Source organism: Macrotis lagotis, chromosome 5, assembly GCF_037893015.1.
Source record: "Macrotis lagotis isolate mMagLag1 chromosome 5, bilby.v1.9.chrom.fasta, whole genome shotgun sequence".
Taxonomy (NCBI): Eukaryota; Metazoa; Chordata; class Mammalia; order Peramelemorphia; family Peramelidae; genus Macrotis; species Macrotis lagotis.
Window position 1 is genome coordinate 170,892,922 of NC_133662.1, and position 21,876 is coordinate 170,914,797.

The 21,876-nt window shown below is 34.3% G+C and overlaps 1 protein-coding gene across 16 annotated transcripts in view; it reads left to right on the plus strand.

Moving 5' to 3' along the window:
• The window catches only part of TIAM2 (TIAM Rac1 associated GEF 2), a 338,837-nt gene that overhangs the window by 97,979 nt on the left and 218,982 nt on the right, over window positions 1–21,876 (plus strand). For 15 of the 16 annotated variants that reach the window (XM_074187889.1, XM_074187894.1, XM_074187883.1 and 12 more), the window contains one exon: window positions 10,370–10,416. The gene's annotated coding sequence lies outside the window, so the exon portion shown is untranslated. Of the gene's footprint in view, window positions 1–4,301; window positions 4,528–10,369; window positions 10,417–21,876 lie in introns of all 16 variants that reach the window. The other variant, XM_074187880.1, reaches the window with a different exon arrangement.

Below are 21,876 nucleotides of genomic sequence, written 5' to 3' on the forward strand. Positions count from 1 at the left end.
ACTTCTTGGTCAATCAAGGAATATAGGTGATGACAAAAGATAATCCATTTCTAGTTACATGAACTTGAAAGATTGTTATATGCATGCAAGATGGGAAAGGAGCTGATGACTGGGAAAAATCTTTGTATGAAATATGGGTCTGTTATCCAAGATATGTATGTAATTAAGCACAGTTAGTAGACTACTGGGCATGGAGTTTAGAAAACTCATCTTCCTGAGTTCAATCTGGCCTCAGATACTCATTTGCTCTGTGGTCCTGGACAAGTCACTTAACCTTATTTGCCTCAGTCTTCTCATTTCTAAAATAAACTGAAGAAGGAAATGGCAAACTACTCAAGTTCCTTTGCCAAGAGAACCCCAAAAGAGGTCACAGCCAGACACAACTGAATAATAACTGAACAACATGAGAAATATGTAAAACCAAAAGCCATTTCCCTGAATTGAAGTGCTTGAAGGATTATGAACAATTTTTCAGTTGAAGAATTATAATGTACAGAATGTTACAGATTACATAAGATAACAGAAAAGCAAATTGAAACATTTGAGGTTTCATCTCAGTCAGAAAGATGAAAAAAGTTAGGAATAGTTGGTTTTGGAGTGGTCATGGAAGGATGCATACACTCATGAATTATTGATAAAACTCCAAATTGGTCCAGTAATGCTGGAAAATATTATGCAAATGAAGTGTCTAAAATGTATAGGCCTAAAGCCCCAAAGAGGAAAAGATGGTCAGTGACAATAGAGTCCCCATTTATACCCCCCAAATAATTGTAGCAGCACTTATAGTAGCAAAGAATTGGGTAAAAATTCTCATAGATTGAAGAATGGCTAAGCAAGAAATAGTACAGGATTGTAAAGGGAGTATTACTTTGTTGTAAGGTCTAAAACTTATAGAACTGAAGGAAAGTAAAATAAATTGACCCAGAAAAAAAAATCAAAATGTACATTGGCATTGTAAATGGAATGAAAATTAACAAAAAAAAAACCAGTCAAAAGTGAACACTGTAAAAGTATAATGACCATGTTCCATCTAAAGACATATGAGAAGATATTCCCCCCCTACCCCCATCTTTGCAGTACACATTCCTCATTTAGTTGAATACTATTGGGAAGCAAGTTTGAATCTGAATGGAATATTGCATTTTTGATGATGTTTGTTAGTTTTACTGATTTTTTTTATAATTTATTGAGTTTTTTTATTAAAGATATTATTTGAGTTTTACATTTCCCCCCCCCACCCTCTAGTTTTACTGATTTTTAAAGACATCTTTACTTACTTATAAAGGCTTACTCTGAGTATAGGAGAGTAGAAAGATATTTTTCACTATAGCGATAAAATAAAAGGTTTGGACCAAAGTAATATGTGCAAATGATGAATATTTTTCTTGTGCATATATGAACCTGTCTCCATCTCTGAGCACAGGAATGAAAGTTTATACAATTTAATCATAGCCCTATCTATGTGCCTCCTACTCAGTGTGGCATGGAAGATCACTTTATCTGCTTACTCAGTTGTAGAATAAGGAAACTTCCAGTGATTTTTTTTTCATAAGTGGCATTGACTATTAATAATTAAAGCCCTTTCCACACAAATGATTTGGAGACTTAAGGGAAATGCCAGGATCATTTAGGAGAAAAAACTGTTTTTGAAGAGTAATGAGCAACTGGGCCTAATTTGCAGATAGTATGGATAACTAAGTAGCATCTTGCAGGATATGGAACTATGATAATATAAAATATCAATTTTACATATAATAAAGAAATTTGCCATAGATTATGTTTCATTGAATTTCTTGTCTTTAGGGTAAAGTAAACTGTTGCATTGTAAAAATTTTAAATGACAAGACTAACCAACCATTTAGATGGTCTTTATGAATCATGTGTCTATTGGGGCTTTGGCATGTCATCTTCAATAGGATCCTAAGTCCAAATCAGGTCAAACTGGTTTTGGAATTTTCCTTGCTTCCTGGTTTTCTTTGCTCTTCCTTAACATTGGAAAGTCCTTTTTTGGGTTCATTTGGTTTTAAATCATAAAATCTCATATTTGGAGAGGCCCCTGAAGTCCAATGTGAATCTGAAAAAGAATCCTTTGTTGAATATCCTTAACAGTTTGATTCTTTGGCCTCTGCTTGACTGTCTTCATTATCAGGGAATCTTTATTCCCGTTGGGGCCCAGGTTATCTTACCATCAAGGTGAGCAATAAGAGTACTTTTTCTGGTCTTGGCTATGGTCCATGTCAAACAAACTCAGCTTCTTATTCTGGTATTTGTTCATTTGAAAATTATTAAGGAAGTTTTGATAACCCTGGAGAGGAACAAGGGACAGGATTAAATTCTATTGCTGACAATTTCCCAAGGGAAATTAATGTTCTCCCCTTCCCCTCACCAATGTATGTAAATACACATACTTTAAAGTTTCATAGCCTTGTCATTTTATGTATAACCCTGGCTTAAATAGTTCTCCAAGAGACTGTAAATATCATCACTGTACTCTTAAGAGAGGGGAAATAGAACCATAATGATTTAAGATTAGTTAACTATCATCTTTGGAGCCTGTGGGAGGTCCTGAGAGAAGACTAAAAGAAATTCTTTCCTGAAGAAGTTTGAAAAGTTAATGGTTCCAGAGGAAGAAGAGTATGAAAGAAGATAGTGTAGGTCTTTGAGAAATGGAAAGTTAACTGTCCTGTCTAAGGGAGACTGAGAACTGAGTTTAAGATTTGTTCTTTGTGGAAAATTCCTGAGAGACTGAGCATCATCCACCCATACCTAACTGAGCTTCCAGTGTTTTGGAGGAATCCGCTTTGGGTCATAGTGGTGTGTAGAGTGGGTCTAGCTGTGACCACTCTCATAGCGGATACATTGTTGAGATATTTGTCTGAGTCTTTTTACCCTGTTACTGTTGATGAGTTATGGAGTTGGGAACCTTGAGGTTTGTCTCCAAGCCTATGAGACTGGGGTTTATCTGAGAGAGAAGAGGGAGCTGTAGAGGAAAAAAAATTTCTCTAGCTTTTAAAGAATCTAAGTGAGAGTTCAGAGTAAATTGTTATGAAATTTATAGCTAGATATCTTTCTATAATTGGGAGCTGGGTAGTTCAGTGTATGGAATATTAGACCTGGAGTCAAGAAGACTTGAATTCAAGTGTGGTCTTAGATACCAACTTGCTGAGCAAGTCACTTAATCTCTATTTGCCTCAGTTCCTCATTTGTAAAATGGGAATCATAATAGCACCCATCCAAGGATTGTTGTAAGGATCACAGTGTCTGCCACATATAAATGCTATATAAATTTTATTATAATATATTGAGAGAGTTGTATATGATATATACTATATAGTTCTATATAATTTCTATAATATAGTCTATACTAATACTATAGTATAAGTAAAAATATATTTGTATACATGCACAGTTTATATAATTAATATATAAACATAAATTATGTAATATATATGATATAGCATTAGAATTTTATAAACTGTAATATAGAGTATATATTATATAAACTAAACTTTAGGTTGTATGAAATACTAATATATACCACATAAATGATATTATTATACAGTAAATATTATATATGAATACTCTGTAATATAAAACAATGTAGTAATGTATAGTATGTAATTTATACATTATATACCAGTAATATACTACATAATATGCTAGTATTTATATAGAGACAGATATGTATACATGATACTATATGTGAAAATAAGGTTTTGAGCTATTGTACATATTTTATATTATATGTTACAATATATATTCTAATAATAAATAATACTTAATATCATTTAATATGTAATATACATTATATGTACACACACACACACACACACACACACACACACACACATGGACACGTATAATGAGCTAGTATCAGACTGAAGTTTTAAGGTTAGGTATATTTGTCCCTTAGTGCACCTGAGAAGAATTGCAGTGCATATTAACACTCATTTGAGTGGGCTAGCCCAGATGATAGCTACATTGCTTTCATGCCCAAGATATTGATAGGCAGTATGACACTGTGGATCACAAGACTTGGAATTAGGAACACTGGATTCAAATTTTACTTTAAATAGTTATTATCTTTGTGATTGTGAGCATATAATTTAACCTCTCAGAGTTTGGGGTTCCTCATTGAAATATGGGCAAACTTGTATTTGTACAAGTTGTTGCTGCTGATGTTTGTCTTTTGCTCTTGAAGAAAAGCATGACATGAGGAAGGTGATGCCATGACAAGCACATGAATTGGTTTTGAGTGAGGGGGTGCTATGCTAAGTTACCAGCCTTACTTTTTCCTCCAGAGCCTTCTGGATCCAGTGGCCAGATATAACTGAAGATGTCCCTGGATGTGAGGCAGTCAGGGTTAAGTGACTTGTCCAAGGTCACACAGCAACTGTATGTCAAGTTGTCTGACTCCAAGGCCAATGCTCCATCCACTGTGCCACCTAACTGCCCTAGTACCTGTACTCTCTACCTTCAGAGTTTCAAGTGGATAGTGCTCAGTAAAGCTTAAAGTGTTGGATAAATGTGAGTTGTTATTTATTTATTTATTTATTTGTATTAGATCTTCCCTTGGAACTAGAAAGCCCTGACTTAATCTCTCAGTATTCTAGGTAATCTTCAAGACTCTCAGTTTCAGAGAAGCTGCTAGTCTGCACTGCCGGAAAGAGTTCTAAAGAAATACCCCCCCCCCCCCAATACCAGAGAAATCACAGGTCCAATTCCTAATCCAATCATGATATCCACTGATGGGCAAAATGGGTAATTTAGTTCTTAAAGTCAGGCTACAACAAAGTATATCCCAATTATAACTATGAAAAAATTTTAGAATTTTTCCAAGGATATGGGTAGTTTAAAAAAAAAGAATTGTTTGCTATCTAATTAGTGATTTGGAGCAATGCACTTTACAGTAATTGTGAGGTTTTACCTTAGTGACAAAGATGATAAGGGATGGAAGTAATGCTATCAAAGTTAATGATGATAGGCACACTTAATGCCCCATTGGCAGATTTAACCATTTTTTTTTAAAAAACAACAAATCCTGTAATTCTATAGGAAAGTGATTAAAAAAGTCTGTGTACGTTGACCCAGAAACCTAACTACTGGGTTAATTTTCCCAAGGAAGTCAAAAATAGAAATACAGATACTTGCATACCAAAATATTTACAGAAGTATTTTTGTGGTAGCAAATACTGAAAACAAAAGGAGAGCACCTTCCCTAGGTACCAGATTAAACTGAAGTAATGAATGTATAGGGATATTTTGGTTTTAACATGTCAAATGTGAAGAGGTCAGAGAAACTTGGAAAGACTGAACTAATGCAGAGTGAATTAAACAGAATCAGCAGTATTCAAAATGACTATGGTATTATTATTGGGGGGGGGGGGAGTTAACCAAAAGCTAACTAGGCTATGACTAATTTCCATGGCTGGTCTTCAGAGAAAAGATAAGCAGGCACCTTTGAGGTGGGGGAATATGGGGTAGGGGTTGTCTATACTGTTAGATTTATATATTTTTGTTGGCTGTATTAACTTAATTGTTTTCCTTTGTTAAGTGTTTGAATTTCTATGTATGTGTGTGAGAGAGAAAGGGACAGAAATTGGGAAAGAAAAAAAGGAGAAGAAAGGAGGGAGAATGACACAGAGAGATCTAGAAATGACTTAGTTTTTTTTTTAAAGACAGCAATAGAAGTTATTTTGAAAAAAATTCATTATAACATGAATATGATATAAGGCAAAAGTCTATTTCATTTGGGTGATAGGAGAATAACTTGGCAAACTTTATATTCATAATTGAATTTGATTTTATTTTACCAAGTGGCATTTCTTCTATATTTGACTTAAGATTATAGATATAGAACTGGACAGAACCTTAAGGGTCTAACCATCTTCATTTTGCAGATGAGGAAATTAAGCCCCAGGGTGTTTATAAGACTTATACAAGGTCACACAGGTAGGAAGTTGCATCAGGGGTTGATATTTTCAAGAGGATGTGCATATAATATTTCACAGTTTAAAAAATTTGCTTTCTTCTTTGGATTGTATAGAGCATCAGGTCACCCAATTGTCCTTAACTCTTTACCCAGGCAATTTCCTTCCAAAATAGGAACTAAGGAAAAAGTTTCCTAATATTTAGAAATATCCAAAAGTGGAATGGGCTTTTCTTAGAGGTAGTTGGTTTCCCCTTACTTTAGAAGTCTTTAAACAGAGACTGGATGACCACTTGTGTGTACTGTATTGTAGAAGGAATTCCTTTTCAGATATATGCTGGATGGGATACCCTCTGATATTCTCTCAAACTCTGAAATTCCATAGTTAAATTTAAAGTCTATTTTAATCAACACTTTCCTAGGCATGATAGGTGAACAGAGGATTGGATTAGATATTCAACTCTAATTGAAGCCAACATGGTACACTGGAAAGAAAGATGACTGGATTCAGAGGTTTGGAGTTTGATTTCTAGTTCTGTTGCTATAAGATCACAGACAAGTCACTTAACATTTTGTACTTAATTTTCTTATCAATAAAATAAAAAAGGTGAATTTAAATAAACCTACCTTTAGACTTCAGGTTCTTAATCATCCTCTGTTTTCATCTGTGACCCTAATATCTTCCCAAAGTGATGACCAATTTTTAAAATAAAGGGACCTGTGTGTTCATCTTTGTATTTCTAGTGCCTTGCACATAATAGTCATTTAACTATTATTTGAATTTAGAGTGAATTTTTAAATAGAACTCGCTCAGCTTGTTAATTCTTATGAATAATCAGGAAAATTAAAGCTAGGAAAGTCCTGAAATAAGCCTATGAATATGTCTAGGAGAAAATTCAATCATTAGAAAAACAACCTAATCAAAATATCATGACAGTAAATAAAAATGGATCACTGATTTAATGGTAATTGATTCTGGGAAATCATGATACATATACAATGCTGTAACTAATGCATTTGAGTCTAGGAATTGTTGAAATGATACTGAAATAGTGACTTGTGCATAGTTAATCCTGATACACTAATATTTCAACCTTTACAAGTGAATAAATACTACATATAGAGATTCTTTCTTTGGGCTTTTATTTGATGAAAAATTTCAATGTAGAATAGTAGAAAGACTGGTGAATTGATAGTCAGAAGAGGACCAATTCTAACTTGACTTGCAATACATTTTTTAAAGGGAGGTAAAATTGCACAAAAAATTATCAGTTTTACTCTCTGACCTGGATTAAATCTCAACCTAGACATTTAGAATTGGTGTTTTCTTGGTTAGATTTTCTAAAGCCCCAAGCCACCCACTCATACTCCTGTTTCCTTCCCTGTCAATTTTCTTCCAAAAGAGAAACTAGGAAGGAGCTCAAGTGTCTGCCTCCCTGTTATGGAAGGGTATCAATAAAATTTGAAAGTTTAAGAATATAGTGTTTTAAGTTTAAAAAAAATCACAGAGCACAAATTCAGAGAACATTGTACACATTAATAATAATCGTGTGTTATGAACAATTATGATAGTCTTAGCTCTCCTCAACAATATAGTGATCAAAGACAGTTCTAAAAGAGTTGTGATGGAAAATACCATCCATATTCAGAGAAAGAACTATGGAGTCTGAATGAACATCACAACACACTGTTCACTTTTTAAAATTTGTTTTACTTTTTTTTTTCCTTTCTCACGTATTTTTCCCCTTTTTTGTTCTGGAAATATGCTATACATGTATAAGGTATATTAGATTATTCACTGTCAAGGGGAGTGGGAAGAGAAGAGAGGGAGGTAGAAAAATGCAATACTCAAAACCTTATGAAAAATGAATGTTGAAAAACTATCCTTACATGTAATTGGAAAGACATAAAATTAAAATAAAAAAAAAATCACTGAATGTCTCCTTGAAAAAGATCTTTCTTAACATCATGCTTTCCTAATAACCAAGAAAGCCTTGACCTTGAACAAGGTTTTTAATTTCTGAGGGTGTTTCACTGTTATAAAATGGGAGTAATATAATGAATACCTTTACTACATACTTTACAGAATTGTGGGGAGGAGAGTAACTTTGAAGAATTTAAATGATGAGTTGCTATTGTTATTAATATTAGAAGAGCTGGACCTGTGTTTTCATCTATATGGGAAATTCATGGATAACAAAATAACTACCAATGCCAGTTAGAATCTTTACTTCAGTTTACAGACTTTGAGAGATATCTAAATCACCTATGAATTAAATAACTTGTCCAAGGACCCCATAGCCAGAATATGTCAGAGTAGGGTCCGACTTGCTCTATAAAAGAGTACAATATCTGCCTTTTCCTTCTCCTGCTCTTTCCTAATCCTTTTCTTTTCCTTCTCTCTCTCTCTCTTCTTCTTTCTCCTTTTTTCCTCTTCTATTTCTCTTCCTTTTCCTCTTCTTTCTCTTCCTCCTGTTCCTCCTTTCTTCTTCCTGTTTTTTCCTCCCTTAAAAAACCCCTTAAATCATCTCCTTTTTTCCTTCCTTTTCATTTGCCAGGGTCTTGTTTAACTATGAAAGATTCTGTTTTTCTTTTCTGTACCAACAAGAGTCATTTCTCATTTGAGAAGGAGGTTTTGGGGCACAAACTTTGTAAAGGCTCCTGCCCTATCCATCTCTTTCTCCCTGTCTCGCTCTCTTCCCTCCCTCCTCACAACCCACCATTATGGGGGGGGGGGAAGAATTTGAGCATTTCATCTTCTTTTGCCATTTACCCTACCATCTGCCAAATTGCCCTCTGTGGCCACTCTTTCATTTAGCTCTTTATTCCTTCTTGTCTTCAGATTGTTAAGCTAAGAGACAATTTCCCCTGCTCTGAGTATTCTTTGCTTTAGAGTACTGGTGTTTTAAAGGGGCTGGAGCTGGTAAGTGAGAGGCAGATTGCCATCCTCCCCTTTCTCCCTTTATGTAGCCTTGACTGTCCATCTCCTTGGCAATATTTGGTGTATATATGTGGGTTTTAGGCTAAAAAAAAATAAAAGTTATTGATTTTTTTCTTGCATCCAGTCATCCTTTGCCCCCTTTCTGTTATCTCCTTCTTAACTGCTCAACAAAGAAAAAGGTTGAACTATGTTAGAGCATGGATTGAAGATCTTTTGCAACTTAGCATAGGATATGGTTTAAAATTCATCTTAAATCCTATATTCCTGCTATTTATTTTGAAATATCTGGAATGCTAGAAAGTAAATAAAGATTTTCTTATGCAATGCAGTGAAAAGTACTAAAGTTGGATCTCCACTCTGTTATTTAATACTTGTGGAACCTTAGGCAAAGTCATTTTTCCTCCTCTGAGCCTCAAAATCTTTCATCTCTAAAGTGAGGGTTTGACTTTGATTATCTCTTAAGGTACTTTCCAGCTCTGAATCCTCTGATTTTTTTTTGTTGAGTTAATAATAATAGCTAACATTTATGTCACTCACTATGTGTCAGCACTATGCTAAGCACTTTGGAGTTATCATCTCTTTTGACCTTCACAAGACTCTAGAATGTGGATTCTATAGCAACTAAAGAAGCTATGATAAACAGATTGAGACTTGCCCAAGGTCACACAGTTTAGTAAGTGTCTAAGGCCATTTTGAACTCAGGTTTTCCCAATTCTGCACTTAGCACTCTATCCACTGCACTACCTAGTTGTCAAAAAGAAATGGGTTTTGGGGGCGGCTAAGTGGTGCAGTGGATAGAGCACTGGCCCTGGAGTCAGGAGTACCTGAGTTCAGATTTGGCCTCAGACACTTAATTACCTAGCTTTGTGGTCTTGGGCAAGCCACTTAACCCCATTGTTTTGCAAAAAACAAAAACTAAAAAGAAATGGGTTTAAATCAAAATAAGGGTTTTTTTTTGGTTACTTAAGGAGGAATTTGCTAATTATAACCGTGCAGAAAATTTACTAAAGTCCATGCTTCTTAGCATGACATTTGAATGCTTTCACAATCTGGCATTAACCCAGCTTCTCAGTTTTATCTTACACAGGACCACCCTGACTTTTAGAACATCGTCATTTTTCTGTGATGACTGACCAGTGGTTAAGAATGTAATAGAAAGTGACATTTGGAATTAGAAAACAATTCACTTTGAAAATAATAAAAGAAAGCCTTCTTTGAAAATGTGTGATGTATACACACACACACACACACACACACACATCTATAAAGTATACTTGAATAGAAATTTAGTTAGTAGGAAACGAAAATACTGAATGAAAGCTACAAGTTCCATATGTTCGGTTTTATAATCCAAAGTCAAATTAGCAAAACACCAAAATTTAAAATGATTAATGATTTGGCCAACAATTTTTTAAAAATATTATTACAAGAATTTTTTTTATTTTTCAAAATTATGTTTGACTCTTTGGTAAATAGAATATATATTTTTTTATTTTTAGGTATGTGAGATCCTGTAGACCAGTCTCTTGGAGCAGAGAGCCTTAAGGTAAGAACGTGATTGAATGTGTGACATGACTGAATGTGTGTTCTTGCCATTTTCCATTTGAATACCAGTGGAAAATATAATGGGACCAGAGCAATAGTAGGTCTGTGTGGGTCATTCTTAGACATTTTTAAATAAGCAGGGTAATGAAATATGAATAGAGGAATAGGAACTTATGACAAAATGATATCATTCAGCTAACTAATGGAACATATTCAGGGAGTAATAGCCAAGGAGAAATTGTATACAAAAGATACTGCTGTACAGAGAGATAGCCTGTGGAATTATGATAGCTAGTTAATCTAGTTTATATTCAACTTGTTTTTAATAGTTCTTTCCTCCCCACCCTCTATTGGCAAAAGTTTGTAGTGTAACTTTCCATTAAGAAGAGACCTTTGACCAAAATCAGGGCATTTTGAATTTATTCTCATACCCTGATAAATTAAGAATTTTTTAGAGGAATTCTCTGTGAAGTTGTATCAAATTTCCATAATAATTGTGACCTTGGGCCAGTTGCCTGTCAGAGAAGATGCGTAATCTTTTCTTCTTTCAGATTTATAATTACTTTCTTATTTTTTTCCTCTGATGAGTCTTTATATCAGCTTCCATCAATTTAAGATCAGAATAATCACATCCCCTCAGGGAATTGTTCAGTGCTACTCACAGCTTTAATGGAGTTGTTACCCAGCCTTTGTCATTGTAAGGAGTTCTGCCTAGTGGCCAGATGGAGTCACTGGAAACAATTTGCTGAGTGTTATGGAAAAAGAAATTTAATGAGGCACAGCTATTCAGTGTAAGAAAGAGTAGGGTCCTGCTGTTTTTTTTTTAAACCTGGAATTCAGTTTTTTAATTAGAGATGAGATTTTCATAAGCAACTTAATGCATATTTATTCATGTTGAAGAAAATGGAGGCAGCAGCATAGGAATAGTTTCCTATTCACCTTTTGTGAGTGAATTGTATTGCCCCAGGAGGGAGAAGGATTCTTGGGATGACAAAGTATAGCATGGACAGATGCCAATATAGCTTTTCAACATGGGTAAAGCTCTTATTTTGAGATGTAGATTTTTAGGACCCAGATTGCCAAGTGTTCTGATTGCCAAGAGGGTCCTGGAAGACTTGTTTTCACTTCTTGAACAAAACCAAAATTTGCATTCATGTCTGCAAAAGGTGAAAGAATAGTTTCTCAAAACCTGTCAAACTTTGACTGTTTCTCAAGCAGGATATTTTATGTCACAAAAAGGAGAGAAAAGAAGAATGATTCTTTGTAGACTTTTTGGAGAAAAAAGGGTGGGAGTAGTGAAAGGCTTTCCAAACTTGTTTTTGATTTTGTTGAATAGAACTCTTGCCAGCTCTGGTTTCATCTTTGGAATGATGAAATGACCTCTCACTATAGTGGACATTTACTATGGAATGAATTTGGCCGGGTTATGCTTGGCCAGGACTACAGTCATTTCAAAGAGGGTGTGGTGGAAAAAAACCATAGTGGAAGTGAATAAAAATGTTAGTATTATACAGAAGCCTTCTTCATGATCACTGGAAGAAGAGGAGAAATCTGTAATAGAATAAGAAAAATAAACTTCCCATTTTGCTTATAAGTTTAATTTCCCACTCATGCATAGCTATTTTCAAATTTTTAAGTTAAAAGCTTTATTATAAACATGGCATTACTTGTTTATAATAAAGTACCCTTCATCTAAGAATATTTACTTTTTTAAATAAAAAAAATTTCAAATTTTCATTTCTTGGCTTCCTCTCTTCTCTTTTCCATCTAAAGGAGTTATGACATTTTCACTATGATATTTGACTAAAGGTACAAATTGGAAAACCATACTTTTTTTTGTAAAAGAGAGAATAGAAGTGGCATGTAGATAATAAAATGCTTTCTGGTATCCAATGTCCTCAACTAAAAGTATTCCCCCCACACTCACTTTCCTTCCCTTTATCTCCTCCCCTCAAGTTAGTTGAAAGTTAAAATTTAATAGCTTTGCCAATTTTTTTTGTTTTTTTAAAAAATCCATTTATTAGTTGAATGTGAACAAAATCCTCCCAACACACACACACACACACACACACACACACACACATACACATACACACACTGAAATTGCATCTCTCAATTCTGTCAAGGCAGTCTGAACTACTGTATGTACATGAATATCATTAGGCTATTCTTTGGAATACATTCATTTCTCTTATAGTCAAGCATTCCTTCTTAGAGTTTCTTTTGCCTGTTGATTCTTTTGACCCATATGCAATTTGGCAGATTAGAAGATCATAGATTTTTAGCTGAAAGGGTTATTTAGCTCATCCCAATAATTTTACAGATCAGGAAACTAAGGCCCAGGGAGATTTAGTGACTAACCCAGGAGTGTCTGAGTTAGTATTCGGACCCATATTTTCCTGACTTCAAGAAGAATGCTTTATCCACTCTATTAATTGGATGTCTTGAGGGCATTTCAAACTCAGAATGTCCAGAACCAAATTCATTAGATTTTTCCTCAAAAACATCTGCTTTTGGGGGCAGCTAGGTGGGGCAGTGGATAGAATATTCTATCCACGAGTCAGGAGGACCTGAGTTCAAATCCTTCCTCAGACACTTAATAATGATCTAGCTTTGTGACCTTGGGCAAATCACTTAACCCCATTGCCTTACCCCCCAAAAAGCCCACAAAACAAAAAAAAACTCAGCTTTCCTGAACTTCACAAATATTATCAAGGACACCACCATCCTTCTAATCACCTAAGCTTTCAACTTGGGCTCATTCTTAGCTCCTCACCATTAATACTCCATGTATCTAATTTATTGTCAAGTCCTATTGCTTTTACCTTTGCTACATTTCTTCTATATTTCCCCTTCTCTCCTCTTCTCTACTTTCACACAGTCCTACTCTGATGTAGACCGTCATCCTCTCACTCATGGACAACTGTGATAAACTACTGGTTGGTTTTACTGCTTTAACTCTCAATGCACTCCATTCCATCTTCTCCTCAGCTGCCAAAGGGAAGGATGTAAACCACTGAGCTGACGATGTCATTCCCCTCTCTTACTACCTTACAAGTCTTCTTATAGTTTACTTTCTTCTTCACTCAGGGATCCAGCACCACTGACTTTCTTGCCATTCCTCCAACTTATTATGGACCAGTGCATGATGTTGTGTCTTTTCACTAGTTGTTGTCCATGCTTGAAATTCTCTCCCCATCCATCTCTACCTCGTGGCTCACTTAGCTTCCTTCAAGATTCACTTCTACAAGTGGCCTTTACCTCTCTCCCCACTTTGCACTATTAGTACCTTCAGTCAGTTTAACTATCATTTATGCCAAATATATTTTATACATAAAGATGTTTATACTTTGGATTAGAATTTTTGCTTCTGGAAGGCAGGAACCATTTCCCCCTCACTTTATTTTTTTCTCCAGCATTTAGCACAAATTCTAGCACAGAATAAGGGTAATAAATGCTTATTGTTTAATTGATTGAAATATCATGTGGTCAAAGATACAGTTAATTATATGTAATATGATATTTTATTTATATGTGTGTGTGTATATGTATTTCTATCTCTCTGTATATTTAAAGCAATTGTCCCTTGGGTGAATTTAGCTATGTACAGTGTTGTTTGGATGAGATGTTCCTGGTGAAATTTTCAGAGGTGCCCCTAGACCCTGGATAGTAATGGAAGGTCAATTAGGGTGTATTTTACTCAGTTTTTCTTTTCTCTTTCCCACCCATTGGTTTCCATGATGTATTATTCTCTTTTAAAAACTTAATTATTTTATTTATTTGTTTTTCCAAATACATGCAATGGTAATTTTGATCAATAAATTTTTTTTGCAGGGTTTTGAGTTTTGTAATTCTTCTCCCCCCCCCCCCCTCAACAGTTAGTAATCTGATATAGGCTCTACATTTATAACCATGCTAAAAAAAGAATTTGCCATAGACTTAGTATTTTCTTTTTGGTTATGAATACTTCTATGATGGTAAAATCTGGACCCCTGCATTAAACACTTCCTGTGCCTATGAGGGCAAAGTATTTCCATATACCTCAAATAGGCTCTTCTTGAAATCAAACCTGAAAGTGAGATCTTTTTCATAATATGATTCTTCCTGTAAAAAGCTGAATTTATAACTCTAGTTGACGACCTGAAAAATCTACCTCAAACATAATTATTATATAATTTTCACTTTCCTTGTTTCTTACTAATATTTGGAAGCATTCTTTCAATTATTTTACTTGGTTACTTGCTGCATTTTGCTTTATGAATGTTTTTGCTATATTTCTAGGACTAGAGAACTATATAGTAAAATTTGGCAATATAACATATTGGAATCATAAGAAAGAAACTTGTTACTGTCTCACTATCTATGGAATGTATTAACTTTTTCTTCAGTTCTAAAACTATTATTTGATCATTTTCAGTGATTTGGTGTAAGTACAGTTTTTTGGGATCAAATTGATTGTTGAATGAATCTAAATACAAACAACATTGACAGGGAATTTAAGAGGCATTTTTCAGTCATGATATTTTTTTTTCTGTGAGAAATTCTTTGGATTGCTTTATGGGATCAATAGAAACACAGTTTGAGAAATGCTTCTCTAAATTTACATAAAACAAACATTTTATTGTAGTCCAAAAGAGACTTGAGATGCCCCAGATCTTTTACATACCTTTCTATTGCCCAGTCTGGCTTTTAGTTTCCTAATTTGTAAAATCAAAGAATGTATTCAATTGATATATAAGATTCCTTCTTGCCATTAACATTTTATAATTCTAAGCTTGTTTCAACTTAGAGTGAAAATTGGAAATGTCAAGCCTATATAATTGTTTGTCAATATGTACTTCAGTTTTGGAAATAATTATTTTTAACTTGTCTGTGTGTGTTTGTGTGTGTGTGTGTGTGTGTGTGTGTGTGTGTGTGTGTGTGTGTGTGTGTGTGTAAATTTATGGTAGGTGAATGGGATAACCACTTATTTTCATGTTCATAAAAGAAAAAAATATTAAGGAAACCAAACCTTGAATAATATGTAGGCTTTTAAAATTTACAAGATCAGCATGTTTTGTTTTCATTGATGGAGATGGATTTTAATTTTTAGGCAATGGTGGGGATACAACTAGAATTCAAACAGCCATTTATTTGCCTAAATGTTCAGCATCCTTACTTACTAGGATTTATCACTCCTTTTTATACTGAAGCACTTTAATAAGGATTTGTCTGCTAGAAGACAGTAGAGTGCTAGACTTAGTGTGAGGAGATGCTTCTGTTCAAATTCTTGCTCTGATATTGGCTACATTTCTAGGGTAGCTCTTAACTTTCCAGTGAAAGTTTCTTATAAAATAGAGGTAAATTACTTATAAAATAGAGGTAATAATATTTATCAGTTATTCCGTACTTTGAATCTAGTACTTGAGTAGAATGAAAGATTGTACTTTATAGACTTTAAACAACTATAAAAAGGTGAATTATTAATCCTAGTTGTATGAAGAATTCTACAATGACAGAATTGGGCTCCTAATTATAATTTTTCAAAAGGCTCTTACCAACTACATCAGAAATACCTTCTCTAATTACTCTGGTTATTCCTTCATTTCCAACAATGCAGGATTACTTAAGTAGTTCTGCCCATGATCAGTACTAGGGATCATTTAAATGTTCTTTTTTTTTTTTGCAAGGTAATGGGGTTAAGTGACTTGCCCAAGGCCACACAGCTAGGCAATTATTAATTGTCTGAGGACAGATTTGAACTTAGACCCCCCTGACTCCAGGACCAGTGCTCTATCCACTAGCTGTCTCCTAGCTGCCTCATTTAAATTTTCAAAAAGGGCATGTCTAAGGGAAAGACTATATTTTCCCCCAGGTCTTGAGGATGGGCCTGAAAGAAGTTCCCAGAACTCTTTTTCCCATGGTGTTCTTGGGTCTTAGGTGATTGTACCACAAAGTCTTAACATTTAATATTATAGAATGAAAGGTTCTTGGGGAAAAGCTGATATGGTGCATTTGGTAAAGGAAGTTGGAGAGCATCAACATTTTCCAACTGCTGAGAGAACAAGCTTAAGAATGCTAAGATTATGAGAAAAAAATCCTGCTATGACTGAGACAAAGGACAGCAGCAGCTGCTGTGAATAGAGAGATTCTAATAATGAATATGTAAATTCCATTCCCTGTCTTCCCGTTCTCAAATCTGGTCATACAGGAACCATTTTTCCATGTTCTCTCTTGCACTGGAATCTGGGTATTGACAGTCTCTCCTACTAATCACTATACAGTATAACCCTAATTCTGTTGGTGGGGAAGACAAGAAGAGAGAGAATTTTCCAAAATTCTTATTAAGCAGACTACTTTTAAAAGGCATTACAGTGTTTTTGGTGAAAACTGAGTTTGGATAATCTTACTCAGTTATTCCCTACTTTGAATCTAGTACTTGAGTAGAATGAAAGCTAAAAATTAAAAAAAAACTTATTCTTTTTTGTTGTTGTTCCTGATTCTGGGGTGTACAGTAATTTTTCTGCTTCTTTGCATCTTGAGAATAATAATATGAATATGAATATGTATTTTTTTGTGCTAGCACTGGATAATCACAAGTAATGAATGTAGCTAGGGGCAGGTTTCTAATTAAGTTGCATCACATAATTATCTTTATTATTTACTGTCCTCAGGCATGGATACCATGCTGAGGAAGGTAGTGTTTATCTTCTCAGCAGGGTCATCCTCCCTGGCAGACTTAGCAGATTGGTTGTATTGGCAGTTTGGTTTTCATTTTTCTTCTATTTTTTGTCAACTGTGAGAAATTTGAACAATATTATTGACATTTCATATAATACATGAGATGAAGAAAGCAAAATGGTAGCATTTCAGAGTCCAACAGATGTGGAAGTCATCTCATGCTTGAGTTTTTCTGAGAGTTTTCCTGATGAGGAAACTGAGAACAAGAGAATTGATTTCATTTTTCCCCAAAGATGATAACATTATTACAGTCCAAACTAGAATCTGAAGCTCCTAGTCATGTCTAAAGTTTCATGTCTGGTGACTTTATACTATTATAACATGAAGAGCGATTTAATGGGAGTTATAGAAGCTCTGATAAATCTTTTGTGATAGGATAGGAGGTGGCCAAGAATTCAAATAAACAGCAGTTTAAGATTGAACAATTCAAAATATTCTGGGGTTATAAGAGAAAGTGCTGATACATAAAAGGGTGTCTCAGAAACTTCAGTCAGAACTGTGAAAGCTTGTGTTTATTGTTTAAAAGGAAAAAAAAAAACTTTTCTAAAGGCCTTAATCAGAATGAAAATATTCTGACACTCTTTAGTCTTATAACCTTTCCATATGTTCCTGGAGACCTCATGGAGAGTGTTATTGTCAAGCTCAGCAGGAATGGTAATTACTCTGAACAAAATCTTCCTGTCAATTAAGTAATGAAATGGCTGGGTGGGAAGCAACCCCATAGAAACTTAGATTCTGTGTCTCCTCCCATTTCTATACTCAGTTGTCATGAAAAGTTACAAAGGGAGTCCTCTTTGCTTTTGAGAGAAAAAGTGCTTACAATGGAGTCCCAAGATACATCTCAGTTATTGAGTTTATTGTAATTCTAATGTAGCAGTGAGTTTACTTGCAATAAGAGGACCATTGTCAAGATGGGAATTTTTTCCTTAACCAAAAATTCTTTTTGAAATGGTATCAAACATATATATATATATATATATATATATATATATATATATATATGTATGTATGTATATATAATTGTCTATATGTCTATGTGCATGTTTTATGTGTACATACATATATATGTATGTATGTATGTGTAATATATATATATATATATATATATAAATTTATTTGTTTATTTATTTTTGTCCAGATCTGTGATTTTATTGGAATATGGGAACTTCATGTGAGTAAATTTGCTTTACCAATGTAGAGTTACAAATTTTCTGCAAGTCATACTCAGAATTATAGATCTAAAGCTGGACACAATCCTAAAGGTATATTTAGACCAACTGCCTCATTTTAAAGATGAAGAAACTGACACAAATAGAATTCAAACCTAGAACTACTGACTCTCTCACCCCCCACCCCCAAACCGGTATTCTTTCCACTCTACCACACTGTCTCCTTAAGGGAATAAAGTGATGAAGAGGACATAATGCTGGGTTTGGAGTTAGGAAGAACCACTTTAGAAACACAGCCTTAGACTTACTGTTTGTGTGAGCCTGGACCTAATCTTTGCCTTAGTTTCTTTCATTATAAACTGTGGATAATGGTAACAACTATTGTGTAGGGTTGTTGTGAAAATAAAATGAGATATATTGGTAAATACTTAGCACAATGCCCAGCACACAGAAGACACTAAATGCCACTATTACTGTCAAGACTGCTGTTGCTGCTGCTGCTGCTGCTGCTGCTGCTGCTGCTGCTGCTGCTGCTGCTACTACTACTACTACTACTATTACTACTACTACTACTACAATTCTCTTCCTTCCGTTTACTCTCCTCTTTAAAAAAAGCTCTTGGGACAGAAAACTTATGAACAGAAAGTGATAGAATCATGTTTACCAACCATTAGTGTTGGCAAGGACCTTTTATTTCATCTTCTTATTTTAGAGATATGTAAACTTAGGCCCTGAGTGATAAAGGGACTTCCAACAACTAGTGAGATTCAGAACCAAGAATTTTAACCATGCTTTTCCTGACTATAGATCCATAACTATATCTCATCGCTATAGAATTGTTAGATTTTTTTTTTTAATTTGGAAGAGACTTTTGAGATGAACTAATCCATCTTTCTCATTTTATAGATGATGAAAGTTATCTTCCTACCCTAGGAGGATAATTTATCCAAAGTCATGCTTCAGCATAGTAGTAAACCCAAGACAAGGAACAATGGTGAAACAGTACCCTGAGTTTTGAGTTGCCAAACTAGCATCTGAGGCCTTGCTTTACCACTCACAACCTGGGTGACCCAGGACAAGTCTCTTCTCCATCCTGAGCCATGGTTTTCTCATCTGTAAAATGAAGTCATATTAGATAGACTCTGTATTCTCTTCTATGATCTAAGTCTATAATCTGAAAAATGAAGACCCTGAACTGGAGGGCTTCTGAAGACCCTTTCAACTATCTCTGAACCATTTTTTTGCTTGTTTGTTTTATATAACTTGCCAAGTAGCTTGTTAAGGCTTTAGATTTAGCTGAGGAATGATGATAAAAAACTTCAAATATTTTGGTTCCATTTTATTTTCTACTGAGAGGTATTTAGACTTATTCTTTCTATTTGTATAGGGAAACCTAGTACTATGTATCAAAATATCTTAGTAAATTTTTCATGTAGCATTCTATTGAGATTATTTAAACTGATTAGATATAATCAATATGTCACATTAATCTTAATTTTTATAAATCAGATTCTGCTATAATCAGTACTAGATGAAAATCCCAGTTGAAATTATTTTTGCTCAAATTTTGTTCATAGAACTTATTTTCCTGGGGGCAGCTAGGTGGTGAAGTGGATAGTGTGTTGGTCCTGGAGCCAAGAGGACCTGAGTTCAAATGTGACCTCAGACACTTAATAATCACCTAGCTGTGTGACCTTGGGCAAATCACTTAACCCTATTTTCTTAAATAAATAAAATTTTTTTAAAAAAGAACTTGTTTTCCTTTGGAATATAATAAGTTTAAAATTTATGAGCTAAAAGTTTTTCCTGGCACTTTATTAATTTTGAAAATATCTTTCTTTTCACTGAGATCTGAGTTCTTTCTATTCTTCAACTTTGTACATGTCTCCATTTTTTTGATGCTGCACTTTCAGTTTGTAATTGAGTTATGGAAACTGAGCAAAACTAAATTCTAATGTTTTCTTTTAAGTAACCCAGTTCATCCTGGAGCTGAATAAATTCCTCTTTGAACTACTACTATTTGGCATGCTTACATATGTGTATACACATACATACATATTTTATATATTATATATGTGTTTATCCCATTTCAGCATAAGAAAATATTTGTGCTATTTATAAAACTATATGTTCATACATACATACAGACATATTCTTTTTCTAGGTTTGTTTGTTTTTTTTGCAAGGCAAATGGTTAGGTTAAGTGGCTTGCCCAAGGCCACACAGCTAGGTGATTATTAAGTGTCTGAGACTGGATTTGAACCCAGGTACTCCTGACTCCAGGGCTGGTGCTTTATCACTGTGCCACCTAGCCACCCCCAAACATATTCTTTTGTCATACTGAAATAATACTTTTGGTTTAGTATCTGAGTAATATTGATAGCAACTCTAATTAGCAATAATAATATAACACTTTTATATTTGCAAAGCACTTTACATGTATCTCATTTGGCCCTTACAACAGCCATATAAAGTTAGTGTTCTTAATCTCATTATACATATAAGGAAACTGAAGTTCAGAGACGTGACTTGTCTGTGGCTACATAACTAGTTAGCATCCCAAATGGGTCACTGATTCCAGGTCCAGTACTCTGTCCACTACATGAAAAGGTGACTTTGAGAGTCAAGCAATCAGTGCTGATCCCAAGGTCAGGGGAAATTTGTGGAATAGTGGGGGGGAGGGATGGGGGAGGAGAAGATGTTGTTACACAATGCCGAATCTGCCATTTCTGATTATGTGAGATTATTTCTATTTAAATATTTTTGGTTTTTATGAATTGATTAATAAGGTCAGTGCTCACAATGAATCAAATCATAGAATATCAAACTGTGAGTTTTAATTCAAAGAATTTCCAAAATATCAAGTGACATCAGAAGTATAAACTTCTTTGCAAATGATAATGTGTGGGTGCCAGGTGGCACAGTGGATAGAGCACCAGCTTTTGGAGTGGGAGGACCTGAGTTCAAATATGGCCTTAGACACTTGATACTTAGTAGCTGTGTGACCTTGGGCAAGTCTCTTTACACTATTGTGTTGCAAAAACAAAATAACAATAAATAATAGGATGGATATTGTTACACAAACACACCTATGAAGTAAGTAGAATGTATTTTTGTATCTTATCCCCTTGTTTTGTTAAAACTTGAGACTTTAAAAATGTGAAATTTTGGCCATTATCTTTCCATTACTTCTAGTATATGTAACTGAATATTTTTTTTAAAGAATGTTTTGACACTTTAAGTACAAAGGAACAGATTTAAAATCTCAGTTACTGAAGAAATTCTTACAGAATAGTTAGTCTCTGGGACTATTTTGCCTTGAATAGGGTTCTTTCCACACACACTACATCTCTAAAAACTTGCAGTACATCTCCTTAAAAAAGTTTTGCTATCCATTGATAATAATAATGATTATTGTTGTTATAATTAGCATTAATTTAAGTAATTTAGGTTTTAAATGCACTTTATATGTTATTACATTTAATCCTCAGAACAACTCTGAAAAGTAGGTGATCTTACTATAACTATTTAAAAATGAGGAAACTGAGGCTGAGTGTGGTTAAGGTAATTTG